Source organism: Apis florea, unplaced genomic scaffold, assembly GCF_048593485.1.
Source record: "Apis florea isolate Af1SG1 unplaced genomic scaffold, ASM4859348v1 contig_1615_pilon, whole genome shotgun sequence".
NCBI lineage: Eukaryota > Metazoa > Arthropoda > Insecta > Hymenoptera > Apidae > Apis > Apis florea.
In genome coordinates this window covers 5,404,063-5,418,266 of record NW_028256416.1, presented here as the reverse complement: position 1 = coordinate 5,418,266, position 14,204 = coordinate 5,404,063, and the positions used below count along the sequence as shown (strand labels likewise).

The 14,204-nt window shown below is 35.7% G+C and overlaps 1 protein-coding gene and 1 long non-coding RNA gene across 2 annotated transcripts in view; one reads left to right on the top strand and one right to left on the bottom strand.

The window, feature by feature from the left end:
- LOC147658849 (uncharacterized) overlaps positions 1-14,204 on the bottom strand; it is a 161,846-nt gene that overhangs the window by 1,674 nt on the left and 145,968 nt on the right. The gene's annotated exons all lie outside the window — the stretch shown is intronic.
- Ptp36E (protein tyrosine phosphatase 36E) overlaps positions 1-14,204 on the top strand; it is a 95,594-nt gene that overhangs the window by 24,232 nt on the left and 57,158 nt on the right. The window lies entirely within an intron of this gene.

Genomic DNA, 14,204 nt, shown 5'->3' with positions numbered 1-14,204 from the left:
TAGAAATAGATAACAGAGCGGTCAAATAGATATTAACTGCGTTTAAATTGATTATCGAACAAATTATATATAAAATATATCTCTTGTGCGTTCATTATAATTTAAATTAATTTATTTGAAAATTTTTCAATCGAAGTGATATTCTTTTTCGTACGTTTAATATTAAATATTTCGATTTTTACGCCTCTGTATTGCAATACTATCGATTCGATCCCTTTCTTCTTTAAATTAAAAATTAAACATTTGAGAATTCCCCTTCCAATAATTTTTCGTTGGTTCGTAATCGAAAAACCACACTGCCTTCTCGAATTTCAATACGAACGACATTTTAAATTTACATCAAACTCGAAAATGGAGATTATCTTTTCAATAATTTCATACAATTTTCCAATCTTGAAAATAATTCCAAATTTTGATAATTGATTTAAATCACATTGATATTCGATCCTCGAACGCTAACGTGGATGGTGATTTATCGAGCGTTGCCGCATACGAGAAAAATTTCGATAGATTCCGTGGCGTGGGATAAATGATGCATTCTGATCGAACCGTTTATGCACCGGAAATGGACGAGGAAGGTAATGGCGTCGTACGTGCTGCCTCGCGTAGACACGTGAATAAAAATCGTGTGAATTCATCACGATCGATACTTTGTTGCCTTTTAATTCCTTTCTTTCTTTTTTTTTTTTTTTCCATTCCTTTATTCATCCATTCCACCCCCACATCCGCACACACGTGCGCTTCAAATCTAGAGCAGATATTTCCATTTTACGACATTTCACGACGTTCTATTTATTTTGGAAATTTGTGCTGCTTCTCCTTAATTTTGCCAGGAATTCGAATTCGACTTCTTATTTCTATCTTCGAAATTCCGTATTTATTTATTTTTTTTTCTTTTCGAAAGAGATATATTATACATCGATCCTCCTCGATTTTTTCTCGTTTTTCTTCCGATCATCCATTAATTCTCACCCTATTATTACAGCCCGATCCGATTCAATACGATACGATTAAAGCGAATCATTTGAAATTCGTTGGTATAAAATTCGTGAACGAAACGTTTATCCCTTGTATTTCCAGCCAATTTTTAATTTCTCTCTGTTCTATTATCCTCATTTTTTGTTTCATATTTTTATTATCGGATTAACGAAAACTTCTTACGAAAGTTTATCGAATGGTTAGAAAAATCGGGCAATTTTTCGAGAATAATTATTACTCGAAAAGTTGAATTGCAAACAATATCATCGATAAAACTTGTATTAAAATTTTTATAAGGAATAATAGAAATTAAATTTAATATATATATTAGTAGATAAAAAACATACTCGTTCAACAATTTTCCTTTTCTAATTATTGCTGCGAATAAATTTTAATTTCGCATATCATCAAACGGTTCGGTTATTTATGAATTCGCGTATTCGTTTTTCTCGTACGATCCTCTCGAGTTTCGTTTCATCGGGGCTAGGAAAAAGAAGAAAAACTGTTCGCGGATGGAGCGGATGGAGTCACGAGAAGGGAGAGCACCGTTCGAGCAGTGTAAAGCAATTGAGCAAACTTTAATTTCTGCGTGCACGTGTACCTCTTCATAATGAAATACTTTTCGATTCAGGAAGCTGGAAAAAAATTTATTCGCAAACGGTTTCCTCGACTAATGATGGCTTTTTTCTTCTTCTTCTTCTTCTTCTTCTTTTTCTTCTTCCATGGAAATTTTTTTTTTTCACGAGATATCTCATTTTAATCCAATTATAATTGCACAGTATATGAAAAAGTGTTTCGAACGTTTTCGAGGAAAACAATAATTTCGTGTAATTTAATCGGACGCTTGGTGGAAAAGTCGTGAAAAGTTTATTTATTTTTATTATACAGATTGTCCTCAATAGTTTATGTACGACAGAAGATCGAAATCCTTTAGAAGATAAATTATTTGATCCCTGAAAGAAACACTGTTAAAATTAAAAATTTTATCTGACGTATTATCCTATTTAAAAGATCGGGATCATTCTTTATCTGGAGCGAGATCGAGTGAGTTACTTAAAATAAAATTTTAAAAATTATCGTCTACGATTCATAACACTTGTTTACAATTATTGAAGAAATAAATTTAAATACGCTTCATCACTTTTCGACAAATTACTAAAATTTTTACTTGAAACGTTTTTCAAGAAGAAAATTTTCTCGCAAAATTTATTAATATTCTCGAATGTTATCCATCCATCTGTAAAAAAGAAAAAAAATAAGAACACATAATAATAATTCAACAATTAAATCTCCGCGAGCCGTTTTTCTTAATCATGGAAGGGAGGGGAGAAGGTATAGTTAATAAACGAAGCACGCTGTTAACAAAGGCGAGATACATTTTCACGCGAGTGAAATCTTTACGACGCGAACGTTTTGCGTTCCAGGATTTTTCTCCCGAGTTTCTTTTAATCATCGGATAATAACAAGAGTGTACAGGGCGGAGGTTAAGCGAGATATTAATTCCAGCCCTTTAAAATTTATCTTTAGGGAGGGCGTGTAAGGATATACGTGTAAATTCAGCCTTGCCTGGTGGGACCTCTTTATTTCCACGCCAGTGGCACTGGGGCCACCAATGGCGGGGAAAATGTTACGAGGAGAAGGGGTTACACGAACGTATAAGGCGACGTGACATATTCTCCGCATTTCCTGTGTACTATTTCCAACTCGACGGGGGTGGTGCATCGGGGTGGTTTTTTTTTTTTTTACGATATTTCGGATGTCCTCCGTCTTTCGTAAATATACACGGAAACTGGACGGCAGAAATGGAATTTATCAGTTATCATTCGTTTTTTGTATATGTAAAGCTTGATTTTGTGAAAACTTTGTTTTTCGTTCGGAAGAAAATTGCGTGGAATAATAATTTATATGATGGTATTTTTACGAATTTTTAGCTGTATTTTTTTTTTCCGCGGATCGATAATATTTATTTGCCAAGTTTTTAAAGGGGAAAGATTCTTCTTTTTTATTTAATTTGACGCATTTTTGCGAAATGTCGAGTATATGGGTTGCTCGTTGCATTTTCGAGAAAAATTTCTATTCACGATCCATTTCGTTTATTCGAAAATTTGGAATATCGAACAATGACATATTAATTTAATCTTTTCAAATACAATCGCGAACTAAATTGACAGGAATGAAAAAATTGATCAAGAATCATAATCTTGAACAAAGTATTCCAAATTCATCACAAGTGATAGCACAAAACAACGAGGCCAAACTTCTAGATAATTATCCAAATCGTTAAAAAAAGAAGAAGAAAAAAGAAAAAGAAAAAGAAAAAGAAAAATTGGCGATGAAAAAGAATTTCGCACAACAAAATCGGAGGCAAACGAGATGATGATGATGAGTCAAGCGGCTAGGTGGTTCCCCGCCGTTTTATTTTAATCGTGACACGCGAGTCGAACAAGGTACAACGATGCCACCGTCCGTATTCGTGTCAAGATCAACACGAGAAGAAGACGAAGACGAGAACGGAGAAGAAGGAACGAGGCGTCGTGGCACGGTTCTCAGAAGCCTGAGAAGGGAAAAGCCTCGTGCGCGTAAAAATAAATTCACCGATAGGCTCTTCGCGCGCAAAACCTAGAAACTCGTTTTCTCCTTCAACATTCCGTACATGGAATATCGAAAACGTGTTTCGTCGCGTGTTCGTACCAGCGACACGAAAAATCTCCACTCCGGATGAAGAAGAGAATGATAGAGGGCTCGGCCACTGGGTCAAACTATTTTATTTTCGGCAATAATTTTGAAACGTTCGCGCATCACCGTTGTTGAACAAGTGCCCGGGAAAATCGTGTTGCCAGATTCCTCGGGAGGGACATTGTTGTAATTCGTTCGTTCGTTATTTGGATCTAAGAAATTTAAGATTGCTCCTTTCCTTTCGAACATTTTTTTTCTCTTTGTTACGTGTATCGCATGTCGTTGTTTCATCGCGAAAATTGGTTTCTTTTTGCGTAAGATTAAGGTTAGGTTGGGTTAGGTGGGTTTCTCTTTTTCGCATATCGTTGTTTCATCGTGATAAAATTTCTTTTTGCATAAGATTAAAGTTAGGTTAGGTTAGATGGATTTTTCTTTGTTACGTTTATCGTATATTGTTGTTTCATCGCGATAAAATTGTTTTTTTTTGCGTAAGATTAAGGTTAGGTTGGGTTAGGTGGGTTTCTCTTTGTTACGTTTATCGTATATCGTTGTTTCATCGTGATAAAATTTCTTTTTGCATAAGATTAAAGTTAGGTTGGGTTAGATGGATTTTTCTTTGTTACGTTTATCGTATATTGTTGTTTCATCGCGATAAAATTGGTTTCTAGTTGCATTAGATTAAGATTAGGTTGGGTTAGGTGGATTTCTCTTTGTTACGTTTATCGCATATTGTTGTTTTATCGTGATAAAATTTCTTTTTGCATAAGATTAAAGTTAGGTTAGGTTAGGTGGGTTTTTCTTTGTTACTTCTTATGGTATATCGTTGTTTCATCGCGATAAAATTAATTTCTTTTTTCGTAAGATTAAGGTTAGGTTCGAAGAGACAATGTTGCTTCGATTTTAAGATTTTTTTACTATTGTGTTTCATCGTGATAGAGATTAGACAACGTTGGTTTCTTCTTTCTTAAATTAGAACTTTTATCAGGAGGATGGCTTAGTTGGTTTTTTTTGATAAAAACAATTGAATTGTCGTTTCTCTATTCTTTGCTATTAAGAGGAGATTTAACTTTTTCCTTGACTCGTGTTTCGTTGAAATAGAAGTTGATAGATAAAATTGACTTGACTTCAGCTTCGAAATTATAACATTATCCGTACAATTACAATTTTCTCATTTCTCCATTCCTCTCATTTTTTAAATTCAAAGCGAAGTGGATTACGTTTCTCTCCACTTTCTATTCACAAATACATCTCGCGCGACACGAAAAAAAACTCAATGACAATTTCAACGAATCACTCTTTGCTCTCTCTCTTCCCTCTTATTTATCATCCTATCGTCGAAACGAATTAACATCGCTCCTTTAACCGTGAGATTAAAAAAAGGAAAGATTCTCTCAAAGATTTTCGCGTTTACACGTAGAAAGCGCGAACGATATTCGGCCGACAATATCGCTCGTTTCCTATGAAACGCGTGAAAGGAAACGTTGATATTCCATCCACCATCCTCTCTGCGAAAGTTGAAAAATTCTGTTTTCCTACCAGTGGCGCGAAACCGGGGATCGAACAAAAGGTTTCGCGTTGAAAAACTCGGATTGGATTCGTGCGTTCCACTACGTAAATTAGAAATCCTCTCTCTCTGTTGATTGTAACAATTAAAATCGAGGGAACACCGTTGGTGTTTCGTAATACCAGGCATTTTCTGTGTTAATTAAAAATCTCGTATTTTAGAGAAGAGAAGAAGGATTATATTTCGAGTGTAATTCTCGAGCTCGCCGAAAGTGTTGATTAATTTGTTAGAAAAGTTGGTTGGGAGAGTTCGTGGCGTTGAATAATATTAATAAATGCGAATGTTCTTCGTGTTTGCCACGAAGACGCGCGAAACTTTCTAAAATGGCGATATTCAACAAGCGGAACAAACGTTCAAAATTTACTCGTCGCTATTTTCGACGAAATTTTGTTTCAAATGGTATCGAATGAAAAAAATTAAGACGAGAATTTTCTAAAATTACGGAATAACAATTTTTGGTCGTGGAATAAAAAGAGGGGAAAATTAGGGAACAATTTGACTTTGATAATTCAAGCGATGCACAATTTAACTCGTTCGTCACGAGACATGTTCACTCCATATTTCACGAACTTAACTTTCGAGCAACGCTTGGGAATCCCCCAGAATCTTCGATCTGGAACACTGGAAACTCTCCCGAGGAGACTTTGTGACTAATTTCTTTGATTCCTTCGAAACTGCTCGATTAAGGAACCAGGGGTTCGTGTCACGTTTTCGTACCATTGAACACCGAAATCAAGTATCCCGAAACTTCTTTCCTCTTCTATTATATCGAGATAATTGAATCGCACCACCGTATTTCACAGAGGTTATATCGTAACTTCACATTATACGCAAAAAGTTCTATGGTTAAAAAAATTGAAGTGTCGTGAAAAATAATGTAATCTAATCGAGAGAGGAAAAAAGTATTGTCGTAATTTTAATTCCATCAGAATTATTTCGATTACTTAAAATTCATTTCGTTCATCACGAAATTAATGAAATTAAACGGATACGAAATTTCATTTTATCAATTTTCTTTTCTCTGACCGTGACTTTTTATTACACTCATACTAAGAGAGGGAGGGTGACGCGTTGAAAGGGAAGACGATTAATAAACGAGAATTCCAAAGGGACAATGGCTTGGCCCCGCTTTGGAACACTGAGAGGAGGCTGCAGATGTACAAAAACTCGTTAAATTCGAAGACCGAGCGATTCTCCTCTCTTCTTCTTTCCACAGAGATCTTATCAACTTTACCCCTTTTGCCTCTGGAATTTTTCCATCCCCGCGCTACTTCGATTCTTCTTCTTCTTCTTCTTCTTCCATTTTAAAAAGGGATTCCTCTTCGAGTCGATTTTCCCAGGAACGAAGGGGGACACCGGCCGTCCTCGAGGAATACCTTTGCCACGTGAATATTCAATTAAAAGTTCCTTGTTTAACGCGAAAATTACGGGATTCGAAACGTGAAATTTTTCGGGAATAAATGAGAAGCGAAAAGTCTTTTTGATAGTCTTCTTTGATTATCATTCACAGGGAGAAAAATTCTTTTTACGTACGTAAAACAAGGAAATTATCGGTTATAGTTCTTTGATATGGACAAAAATTTTGGAAATGTAGAATAAATTGAGTAGAAATTTTTTGAGAATTGCAACTCTTTGAAATGGTGGAAGGATTTATTTTTACAGAGATGGAAGAAATTACGATTAAAAAAAAAAAGAAAATCTGAAACATTTGCTGGATGTTAGTCTTTTTTGATTTTTAAAAGCTAGGTAAAACTATAGGCTGATACAGAAAAGAGAAATAATTAAAAGAAGAAAAAAAAGCTGGTCGACATACGTGCATTCGAATCAAACATATTTTTCGACAACTTTAATTCCCCATGTCCCTTTCCAATTAAAACTCTACCGACCAAAAATCATGGAATAAAACGAAAACCATCTATGCTGTGTTCGGGGACAGGAATCTAGGGATAATTTTATTTTAACAAAATAATAATAGAAAAACATTTGTAACGATGTAAATGGAATACACACCTTTTCCATTTGTTTTCTCGAAACTCATTCCATTTACAGATTTCTCTAGACAGCTTTATTGTTTCTGGTTTTTTTTCTTTTCTTTTTTTTTTTTTTTCTTTTGTTTTGTTTTTTTCCATTCTCTCTCAAGAATTTCTTCCTCGTCTTTATGTACTCTTGGAAGTAATAAGAAGTATTTTTGGAAGTACTTTCAAGCGTACGTATGGATGGAGACAGTGTTTTCTCTTAAATTTTCTTGGTCCATTGTTATCTTTTATATACCTCCTCTATTTCTATCCTCATTTATTCCTGTGCTCATCCTTCTTCCAGAAATTCTACTGTTCTTTTTTTCTCCACTTTCACATCCCTTACCTTTTTTTATTCTCGTCTACAATCTTTTCATTATTGTTATTATTATTATTATTATTATTATTATTATATTTTTACATCCCTTCCTCCACCTTTCTGAATTACAAAACTCGTACTAATTTATTCATCTTAAAATGCTAAAAAAGGCTAAAAATCTATGTCACGTATAAACAAAAAAGGAGAAATAGAGGAATACGATAAAAGAAAGTTCACTAGAAATGTTAAAATGCCGAATAAAAACTTCGCTCGTTAAAAAAGTACATGTAATATTTCTTTTAATAAATTTCAAGATAGATCAAATTTACGGATTCGGTATACGTACGTATCCATCGACGTTAAAGTAGACGTCGATCAGATCATATTTATGTAGTAACTCGTTTTACAAGTAGATTTTTCGCACTAATTTTTTTTCACCGATCGAAATTAAATGGGAAACACGATATTTATCGAATGTTTTACTGTTTTAATCCCGATTTTACTCTTCCGTTTGCTTCCACTCTCGAGAAGCAATTTTGCAACGAGAAATTCGTGCTCATCCCCCCCATGAAATATTCTCGTATTCCTCGAAAAGATTTTCTGAAAATTTTATCTCGTGCTCTTCCATCGTCTCGGAGACTTTCCTCCTCTCAACCTTTTCCCTTCGAGTAGTAATATCATCCACGATTCTTCTGTCTCTGTTTAATAAAGGAGCGCTGTTTCTAGTTAGGTATCCATTCATTGGAATCGATCAGGGAGGAAAAAAGAGAGAAAAAAGTTTCGGAAGAAGATCCTTTCTTCGTCTTTGTTGGATACGCGTTTCTTTTCCTTGCATTGTAAAGATAAATCGAGCACACCAACATCCAGATTCTATTCTGTTATCATAATTTTTTTCTCTCCATATTTTCTAATGGAAGGAATTTTAATCAAAAGCAAATCGATATCGATCGTGTTATTGATATAAAAATAAACCGAGGTTAGAACAACATTTTTAAGTTATTTTTTTTTTTATTATAAATTTTTATCCTTGTCTAACAAAATAAAATTCTATTCTATTCTATTCTATTAATTTTTCCAATAATACAAACAAGGATCTTGATTAAAAATTTCGACATTATCCGTATAAAGATTTAAATAAGTGGAATAAAATGCAGATTTTCGTTCCTTATATTTTTCTAGATGATCGGCTGTTAATTTTTCTTTTTTCTTTTATCGAAGAGTTAAAAGTTCGGATAAAACAACGAAACGAGCACCGTTTCACAATCGCGTGCGCGCGCAAGAGAAAGAGAGAGAAAGAGAAAACATTCAGTTAGACGTGTTCGATACGACATCGGTGCATCGCCCTTCACCGGCCAGGTGTGTAACGTCAACGTGAACAGGCTGAAAATTTACGGTGCGTTATCCCTTGGGGAGGTAGCGATGGGTCCGAGTCGCTTCGAACTCGATCAAAAATTCATATCGTTGTCATTCCAATACTGTCAAAAGACTTCTCCCCCTTCAAAAACACAGGAATTCAGTCTGTCTCGTATTTTCTCTCTCCCCGACAAACAAACAATCACAATTGTTCACAAGATGTTCTATCCTCGAGGAGGGCAATTTTTAAGAAAAAAATCGCGTAACATAACAAACAAATATTGAGACGAATGATTAAATAAAATTGCGAAATTGGTTGGAGCAACAGATCTTAAAATGTCAATCGAATTGACATGCCGCCATCGCACGTGGTGTGAGACGAGGTGAAGGAATTTCGAGTGGCGGTGGGCGATGGCTCGCGGCCGGTTAAATGCAAACTTGTCCTGATGCCAAGTAAAGCCAATTACCGCATAATACCTCCGCCTCCGTGTTAGTAGAGCTCTTTCCACTGGAACGCGACAGGCGAAGCCAGGGAAGAGACCTTGCCACGATTAAGAAGCGGGCAACTGGCTCACACCGTTCTCCTCCAAAATGCAGGGGGGGGGGAGGGGTAGGGATCCCAGATTTTGCTCCAATTTGGAATTTGCTTTATTGCTCGTTTAACCGGGAATTGGGAAATTTAAGTGTATCGTACTCGAAGTTGTGCAGAATTTGGGTCGGGTGGGTGGGGAGGTTCGATAATGAGGGGGAGAATCCGCTTAGAATCTTCGAGTTTTAGCGAAAGATTTGGGATACTTTGAGGATATTTTGATTTACTTCAAATTTACTTTGCGTCGATCTTTAAGTATACTTTTTTTTTTTTCTCTCTCTCGAAATCTCGAGTCTTTCAGTTTTTGCAATTATATCGCGTCTTCGAATCTTTGAATCGAATCAAATTTGGAAATTTTTCAATCTTTTAATTTTTCAAATCTTTAAACTCGGCAATTATTGAATCTACGAATCTTGAAATTTATTTTTTTTTTTTCGAAATCTTCGAAATTTTTCAATCTTTTAATTTTCCAAATCACTTGCATTTCTTCAAATCTTTAAACTCGGCAATTATTGAATCTGCGAATCTTCAAATCGTTTGAAATATCATATTCGTTAAATTTTCAAACTTCGAAGAATCTTCAAATTTTTTTCAATTTCTCAAGTTCCGAAATAAAAAGAAAAGAAAAAAAAAAGAACGAAATGGAACGCACAAATCTCGCCGTCCATTGTAAAATTGTTTTCCGATTACCGATAAATAAAAATTCATTCTTCCGTTCCGCCGATTCATTTTTCTTCCGAACGTTGTTGCGTTCGTTACGCTATTTATCATCCGCAATTCCGCAATTTCAGGAACTTTCTCAACTTCATCGGCTTCGTTCGTTTATAAAGATTGATCGACTTGCAACGATCAGCATCGCCTTGTAGATATGAAAAAAAAAAAAAAATATTCATTAGTCACTGTCCTAATATATCATACCTTTATCCAGAAACGTTCTGGCTCAGGGGACCGAATCATTTATTAAAACAAGCACACCTGAACCCTCTCTCGCCAAATGTCCCACAAAAAAAAAGCGAACACTTTAATTCACTGTTTATCCTTAAATGGATGGCATCATCCTTTGGCAAGATATATTCGTGTACTTTGATCGATTTATGGAAATGATGGATAACGTGAAAATATTATTAAAATGTGTAAATTAACGAGTCTCTATTATATGGGATCGATCAGTTTAAATAATTTAAAATTTTAGCAAGATTCACGATATCTCCCTTAATTTTAAATATTAATCTAAAAGTTAAAAGTAATCTGAAATATGGAATAAAAGTGTTGCATGAAGTTTTGAATTAAATTTAAAAATTGATAAAAATTATATCCTTCTGCTCAAAAGTTTTTCACACAATGAATATTCCATGCAATGAGTTTTTGTAGATTTTATCATTATCTCTCCTTACGATATGAGATCTTCGAATATTACACTCGAAAGAATCGTATATTTAACAGTCGATCAATAAAATTTTCTATATAATCTTCCATACTTTCGTCGTATCGATATTTTTGAAATATTTTCCTTTCCTTTCCTCCGTAAAGTCGTACATTTAAGGATTGAAAATTTCGAAAGATCGATCGATACAACTCCTCCCTTCACCATAGTTTCTATTTAAATTCTATAAATTTCAAATTTTCTTTCCACGAGTTGTATATCCAATGACATTTTCGAAATTTTTCCATATTATACCTCCATCTATACCTATATAAATCTTCGAGACGCTTCTCATCGCATCGAAATATTCGAGCATCGATTAGAATAATTTGCTGTGGAAAAACTTCGAGCAACGTGGAAACAAACAACTAGTAGGTCTATACGACTCGTATACGAGTAGCATTATCGTAATTTCTCGACGAATATTGTGGAGAGCGTTGGCGATATATATCGATGGCGCAGTTGCCGATTAAATAGCCTTTCGCAGGTCGAAATTGAAATCCTGGAGGAACGAGCCGACAACGGGCCAGGATTAATCGATCTATATCGTTTGCGTAATGCAACAGGCACCGATACACCCGATCGAGCGTGAACGTAACAACGCTGTTTCCGATGCTTTCTATTCACTCGAGGCCTCGTTTCGAGCCCCGGGTAAAGTGATCGTTAATTTCCGCGCCGGTGATACCGGCCTATTGTTTCCCGTCAAAATATTCATCCATCAATTTGAGGGGGAGGGGGAGGGGAGGGGAATGGGAAAGTAAAAAGGTAATCGTGCGATAAGCGATAATAATTATGGCACGATGGAAATTTTCTCCTCGAATCTACTAAATATTTTTGCTCCAACGATTTGTTTTTGTATCGAGTGATGCGATTTTCAAGAATTTCGACGAGGGAAAGGAATGGTTTTATTTTTAGGGATTTCGTTTCGATCGAGTTTCAAATCATCGCGGCGGTGGAACGAACGAAAACCGAAAAATTGAGAATTTGATTTTAAAATTTACGAATTTATGATGTTTTATCAAGGGATTCGAATATTTAAAGGTTTCAGAATCGAAGGAATTGCGAAGTTGAGAGCTCGAAAGTTAGAACGAGAGCGAAAAATTGAGAATTCGGGGATTTGTTTTTTCATTTTCGACATTTGAGGATTTTAAAATTTACGAATTTACGATTTAATCAAGGGATTCGAATATTTAAAGGTTTCAGAATCGAAGGAATTGCGAGCTTGTGGGCTCGAAAGTTAGAACGAGAGCGAAAAATTAAAAATTGAAGGATTTATTTTTTTATTTTCGGCATTTGGAAATTCGAAGATTTTAAAATTTACGATTTAATCAAGGGATTCGAATATTTAAAGGTTTCAGAATCGAAGGAATTGCGAAGTTGAGAGCTCGAAAGTTAGAACGAGAGCGAAAAATTAAAAATTGAAGGATTTATTTTTTTATTTTCGGCATTTGGAAATTCGAAGATTTTAAAATTTACGATTTAATCAAGGGATTCGAATATTTAAAGGTTTCAGAATCGAAGGAATTGCGAGTTTGAGGGCTCGAAAGTTAGAACGAGAGCGAAAAATTAAAAATTGAAGGATTTGTTTTTTTATTTTCGGCATTTGGAAATATTGGAGTGAGAATACGAGGATTTTAAAATTTACGAGTTTGACGATGTCATCAAGGGATTCAAATATTTAAAGAATCGGAGGATTTGCGAGTTTGAAGATTCGAAAGTTATATCGATCTACCTAAACTTAACCTAAATCTTAGAAGCCACGAATATCCGCAATCTTCGCAAGCGTCCTCCACTTCCTCCACATCTCTTTCACAACTCCATCATCAAACCACTTTCACCCGATAAACACCGCGTTAAACTTTAATTTCTCTTACGAACCACCTCTCCTCGTGTTTCTCCATCAACATCCATAACACGTCTACCTTTCCCACTAATAAAACCCATATCCAACGAACAAACATTCCAAACACCGATCGAATATGCATAGAATACTCAAACATCATCTATCGAATGATTCCACGTACATCCTTTGCATCTCACCTCTCATCCTCCTCTCATTTTGGTCGTAATTTTTGTCGGTCTGGGAACAACCTCGAGGAGAGAACAACGAAAGAAGAGAGAGAAGGGAAAAGGGATTGGAAAAAAAAAAGGAGAACGGTGGAAGAACAAACAGTTGGCGGGTGGAAGGAAACACGGAGGGAAGAATGGCGAGGGACAAAAAGGGATGAAAGCGAGTGGGAAGCTGGGGGGGGGGGATGGTGTGAGGAGTGAAACGGCGCGAAATAAAAGGAAGAACAAACGTAGTGTGCGGGGTAGGTAGGTTGTCATTCAATCTCGTTCACCGGCGGCCCCCTCGTGGATCCGGATAAAAAATATTGTTTGTCGTTCCCTCCTCCCTCTCTCCCCCTCGACACTTTTTCGCCCTCCTTTTCGCTCCTTTTTCCTCTCCCTTCGAGCGCCATTCCATGCCAGGCAAAAGGTGCACAGACATGTCCCCCCCTCCTCTCACAGTAGTTTTTCGACGCCGGTTAAAAAAATGGGTTAATGGCTTCTGTGCTTGGTCGCGCGTACGACTTCGATTCCTGTTACCTTTCTGATAAGGGATTGTTAGAGCTTTTTTTTTCTTTTTTTTTTCGATGATCGAGAGCTTTGAACCGAGAATTGTGGACGGTCGAAGGATTTTTGGGAATTTTTTCTTTTTCTTGTTTGTTGGGTTACGAGAGAGAGAGAGAGAGAGAGGTTTATTCGAGAATTTCTTTTTTCGATCGAGGATCGAAACGATATTTGAAATTCGAGAGGGTTTCTTCTTCTTCTTTTTTTTTTTTTTTTCTGAGAATTTTCAGTTTTCTTGAAATTTCGACTAATCTAAAAACTTTGGAAGAAAAATTTCAAATTTCGATAATACCTTAGAACTTGGAATTCGATCAATCTTTTTCAAAAAATAATATCTAATCTTCTAAACATATACTTTTTCACAATCTTGAGAAATTTTCCAACGACAGTACTCGATCGATCGAGTAAAAAAATAATCCTGGAGACATGATATATAAAAAGGGGTGAGCAAATTACCTGGTGAGATTGGATTAAAAAACATGAAACTCCACGGTCCAAGCTAAACGAAATTTGCAATCCCTTTGCAAATCAACGTCCTCTCTCGAAAAGCGGAACGGAATTATTCACCCCAAATACAACACCCTCCCGCTTCCTCTACGAAACTTGAACGGAAACCTTGAACCTGTTCGAGCGAAACGTCGTTGTCAAGACGTTAATGAAAGGAAAGTTGGAGT